The sequence below is a fragment of the Pezoporus flaviventris genome, unplaced genomic scaffold, assembly GCF_033815535.1.
Source record: "Pezoporus flaviventris isolate CSIRO_AGI_PZ_B2104156 unplaced genomic scaffold, CSIRO_AGI_Pfla_v1 ptg000361l, whole genome shotgun sequence".
NCBI lineage: Eukaryota > Metazoa > Chordata > Aves > Psittaciformes > Psittacidae > Pezoporus > Pezoporus flaviventris.
The window spans coordinates 117,067-122,566 of record NW_026892908.1 but is presented as its reverse complement, the minus strand read 5'-3'; the positions used below and the strand labels follow the sequence as shown (position 1 = coordinate 122,566).

Genomic DNA, 5,500 nt, shown 5'->3' with positions numbered 1-5,500 from the left:
CCATTGTTCCGGGGGAGGGTCACAGCTCCTCCTTGTCCATGGTGCTGAAGAAGATGTGAGATCCTCAGTGTCCCTTATGGAACTGCGTCTCCCCATGGAATCCCAGCATTCCTTATGGAATGGCAGCATTCTCTATGGAATGACGGTGTTCCCTATGGAATGCCATTGTCCGGGGGGGGGGTGTCACAGCTCTTCCTGGTCCACAGTACCGGAGAAGAAGCGGGTGAAGCAGCAGAGATGCCGAGAGGCTGAGTGCAATTCCTGCTGCAGGCACCGGTTGTTGTGGCACAGGTTGGCCACTTCCACCTGGAGAACCACCTTGTCCTGCTTCTCCTGCAGGATACAGGCTCAGAGCCCCAAAACAGACCCAAAACAGCCCCAAAATTGCCCCCAAACCATCCCATAACCACCTTAACCTGCTTCTCCTATGGGATACAGAGTTAGAGCCCCAAAACATAAGAAAAAACAGGACAAAACCACCCCAAAACAGCCACAAAACACCCCAAAACCATCAGAAAGCCACCTTGTCCTGCTTCTCCTATGTGCTACAGGGTCAGAGCCCCAAAACAGCCCCAAAACAGGACAAAACCACACCAAAATACCCTCACAACACCACAAAAAACATCCAAAAACCACCTTGTTCTGCTTGTCCTATGAGATGCAGGGTCAGAGCCCCAAAACAGGACAAAAACAGCCCAAACCACCCAAAAACCACCTTGTCCTGCTTCTCCTAAGAGACAAAGGGTCACAGCCCCAAAACAGGACAAAACCACCCCAAAACACACAAAACCACACACAAAACACCCCAAACCACGCCAAAACCACTCGAAAACCACCTTGTCCTGGTTCTCCCGTGGGATACAGGGTCAGAGCCCCAAAAAAGACCCAAAAAAGCCCCGAAAACACCCCAAAAAAAGCCAAAAAAGACCCCAAAACCACCTTGACCTGCTTCTGCTGTGGGATACAGGGACAGAGCCCAAAACCAGCTCCAAAACAGGCCAAAATCACTCAACCCCCCCCAATACACGCTCAAAATAGACCCAAAAAACACCTTGTCCTGCTTCTCCTATGGGATACAGGGTCAGAGCCCCAAAACAGACCCCAAAACAGGCCAAAACCACCCAAAACACCCCCAAAACCACCTTGTCCTGCTTCTCCTATGAAATACAGGGTCAGAGCCCCAAAACAGACCCAAAACAGCCTCAAAACACCCCCAAAAACCATCCCAAAACCACCTTGTCCTGCTGCTGCTATGGGACACAGGGTCAGAACCCAAAAACAGCCCGAAAAAAGGACAAAAACAACCTAAAACACCCCAAAAACCAGCCCAAAACCACCATGACCTGCTTGTCCTGTGAAATACAGGGTCAAAGCCCAAAAAACAGACCCAAAACAGGACAAAAAACCACCAAAACACCCCAAACCCACCCCAAACCCAACTTGTCGTCCTTCTCCTATGGGATGCAGGGTCAGAGCCCCAAAACAGACCCAAAACAGGCCAAAACCAACCCAAAACACCCATAAACCCAGCCCAAAACCAACTTGTCCTACTTCTGCTATATGATACAGGGTCAGAGACCCAAAACAGCCCCAAACAGAACAAAAACAACCCAAAACACCCAAAAACCAGCCCCAAAACCCAAGCCAAAACCACCTTGTCCTGCTACTGCTATGGGATACAGGGTCAGAGCCCCAAAACAGACCCAAAACAGGACAAAAACAACCCAAAACACCCAAAACCACCCCAAAACCACCTTGTCCTGCTTCTCCTAAAGGATACAGGGTCAGAGCCCCCCAAAAGACCCAAAACAGGCCAAAACCAACCCAAATCACTCCAAAACTCAGCTCAAAACCACGTTGTCCTGCTTCTGCTATGGGACACATGGTCAAATCCCCAAAACAGCCCTAAAACAGGACAAAAACAACCTAAAACACCCCAAAAAACCACCCCAAACCCACCTTGTCCTGATTCTCCTATGGGATACAGGATCAGAGCCTCCAAACAGCCCCAAAACATGCCAAAAAAAGTCAACCCCCCCCCAAAACAGCCCCAAAACACCCCAAAACTAACTTGTCCTGCTTCTGCTATGGGATACAGGGTCAGAGCCCCCAAAAAGACCCAAAACAGGCGAAAAACAACCCAAAACACCCAAAAACCCAACCCAAAACCACCTTGTTCTGCTTCTCCTGTGGGATACAGGGTCAGAGCCCCAAAAGAGACACAAAACAGGACAAAAAAACACCAAAACACCCCAAACCCAGCCCAAAACCACCTTCTTCTGCTTCTGCTATGGGATACAGGGTCAGAGCTCCAAAACAGACCCAAAACACCCAAAACAACCCCCAAAACAGGCGAAAACCACCCCAAAACCACCTTGTCCTGCTTCTGCTACAGGATACAGGGTCAGAGCCCCCCAAAAGACCCAAAACAGGCCAAACCACCCCAAAACCACCTTGTCCAGCTTCTGCTATGGGATACAGGGTCAGAGCCCCAAAAAAGACCCAAAACAGGATAAAAACAAACCAAAACACCCAAAACAGGCCCAAAACCCAGCCCAAAACCACCCTGTCCTGTTTCTCCTATAGGATACAGGGTCAGACCCTAAAACACAACAAATACCACCCCAAAACTACCTTGTCCTGCTCCTCCTATGGCATACAGGGTTAGAGCCCAAAAACAGACCTAAAAACAGGCCAAAACCACCCCATAACCACCTTGTCCTGCTTCTCCTATGGGATACAGGGTCAGAGTCCCAAAACAGACCCAAAGCAGGACAAAAACACACCAAAACACCCAAAACCAGCCACAAAACATGCCCAAAACACTCCAAAACCCCCTTGTCCTGCTTGTCCTATTGGTTACAGGGTCTTTGCCCCAAAACAGCCCCCAAAAACAGGCGAAAATTACCCCAAAACCACCTTGTCCTACTTCTTCTCTTTGATACAGGGTCAGAGCCCCAAAACAGCCCCAAAACACCCCAAAACAGCCTTGTCCTGCTTTTCCTACGGGATACAGGGTCAAAGGCCCTAAACACCCCAAAAACAGGACAAAACTACCTCAAAACCACCCTGTCCTGCTTCTGCTATGGGATACAGGGTCAGAGCACAAAAACAGACCCAAAACAGGACAGAAACACTCCAAAACCCCCAAAACAGCCGCAAAACACCTCAAAAACACCTTGTCCTGCTTCTCCTGTGGGATACAGGGTCAGAACCCCGAAACAGCTGAAACAGGGCAAAAAGCAACCCAAAACCATTGCAAACCACCCCAAAACCACCCCAAAACCACCTCAAAATCACCTTCTCCTGCTTCTGCTGCGGGACACAGGGACGCAACCCCAAAACAGACCCAAAAAAATGCAAAACAGGACAAAACCACCCCAAAAGCACCTTGTCCTGCTTCTCCTGTGGGGTTCAGGGTCAGAGCCCGGAAACAGCCCCAAAACAGTACAAAAAAAGGCGAAAACCAGGCCAAAAAAACCCAAAGCAAACCACAAAACAGGCCAACCCCCCCCCCCCAAATCACCTTGTCCTGCTTCTCCTGCGGGATACAGGGGCAGAGCCCCAAAAAAGACATAAAACATGACAAAAATTGGACAAAACCACCCCAAAAGCATCTTGTCCTGCTTTTACACTGGGGTACACGGTCAGAGCCCCCAAACAGGACAAAAACAGGACAAAACCAGGCCAAACACCCAAAACAACCCCCAAAACAGGCGAAAACCACCCCAAAATCACCTTGTCCTGCTTCTCCTATGGGGCACAGGTCTGAGCCCCAAAACAGGACAAAACCAACCTAAAACCAGCCCAAAATCACCTTGATCTGCTTCTCCTATGGGATACAGGGTCAGAGCTCCAAAACAGACACAGAAGAAGACAGAAACACTCCAAAACCCCCAAAACAGCCCCACAACACCTGAAAACCTCCTTGTCCTGCTTCTCCTATGGGATACAGGGTCAGAGGCCCAAAACAGAACCAAAACAGGACAAAAACAACCCAAAACACCCCCAAAACACCCCAAAAACAACTTGTCCTGCTTCTCCTATGGAATACAGGGTCAGAGGCCCTAAACACCCCAAAAACAGGACAAAACTACCCCAAAACCACCTTGTCCTGCTTCTCCTATAGGATACAGTGTCAGAGCCCCAAAACAGACACAAAACAGGACAAAAACGACCCAAAACACCCCAAAAAACACTCCAAAACCACCTGGTCCTGCTTCTTCTAGGGGATACAGGGTCAGAGCCCCAAAACAGGACAAAACCACGCAAAAACCAGGACAAAACACTCAAAGTAAATGGCAAAACCGGCCAAAACCACCCCAAAAACGCCTTGTCCTTCTTCTCCTGTAGGATACAGGGGCAGAGCCCCAAAACAGACCCAAAACAGGACAAAAACAACCCAAAACACCCCAAAGACAGCCCAAATCCACACTCTCCTGCTTCTGCTTTGGGATACAGGGTCAGAGCCTCAAAACAGCCCCAAAACAGGACAAAAACACTCCAAAACCCCCCAAAAAGCCCCAAAACACCTCAAAACCACCTTCTTCTGCTTCTCCTATGGGATACAGGGTCAGAGCCCCAAAACAGACCCCAAAAAACACCAAAACAGGACAAAACCACCCCAAAACCACCTTGTCCTGCTTCTCCTGTGGGATACACAGTCCGAGCCCTGAAACAGACCCAAAACAGGCCACGTACAACCCAAATCACCCCAAAACCAGCTCCAAAACCCCCAAACCAACCCAAAACCACCTTGTCCTGCTTCTCCTAAGGAACACAGGGTCAGAACCCCAAAACAGTCCAAAACCAGGCCAAACCACTCCAAAAAAAACTTGTCCTGCTTCTCATATGAGACACAGGGTCAGAGCCTCAAAACAGACCGAAAAGAGGCCAGAAACACTCCAAAACACCCCAAAACCAGGACAAAACCACCTTGTCCTCCTTCTGCTATGGGATACAGTGTCAGAGCCCCAAAACAGACCCAAAACAGGCCACAAACAACCCAAAACACCCCAAAACCACCTTGTCCTGCTTCTACTCCGGGGTACACATTCACAGCCCCCAAACAGCCCCAAAACAGGACAAAATCAGGCCAAAACACCCAAAACAACCCCCAAAACCACCCCAAAATCACCTTGTCCTGCTTCTCCTATGGGACACAGGTCAGAGCCTCAAAACAGGACAAAACTAACCTAAAACCAGCCCAAAACCACCTTGTCCTGCTTCTGCTGTGGGATACAGGGTCAGAGCCCCAAAACAGACCCAAAACAACCCAAAAACCACCCCAAGCCCACCTTGTCCTGCTTCTCCTGTGGGATACAGGGTCAGAACTCCAAAACAGACCCAAAACAGGCCAAAAACAACCCAAAAACCACCCCAAGCCCACCTTGTCCTGCTTCTCCTGTGGGATACATGGTCAGAACCCCAAAACAGCAGCAAAACAGGATAAAAGCAACCCCAAACCGTTCAAAACAGACCCAAAACACCCTAAACCAGG

At 49.5% G+C, this 5,500-nt stretch overlaps 1 long non-coding RNA gene across 1 annotated transcript; it reads right to left on the bottom strand.

The window, feature by feature from the left end:
- Positions 1–266: 266 nt before the first annotated feature.
- Positions 267–5,035, bottom strand: LOC133263592 (uncharacterized). Its single transcript, XR_009741508.1, has 3 exons — positions 5,006–5,035; positions 2,920–2,988; positions 267–318 (listed from the first exon to the last, which is right to left on the bottom strand). It is a non-coding gene; the product is annotated as an uncharacterized LOC133263592 (long non-coding RNA).
- Between the last annotated feature and the right edge of the window lie 465 nt (positions 5,036–5,500).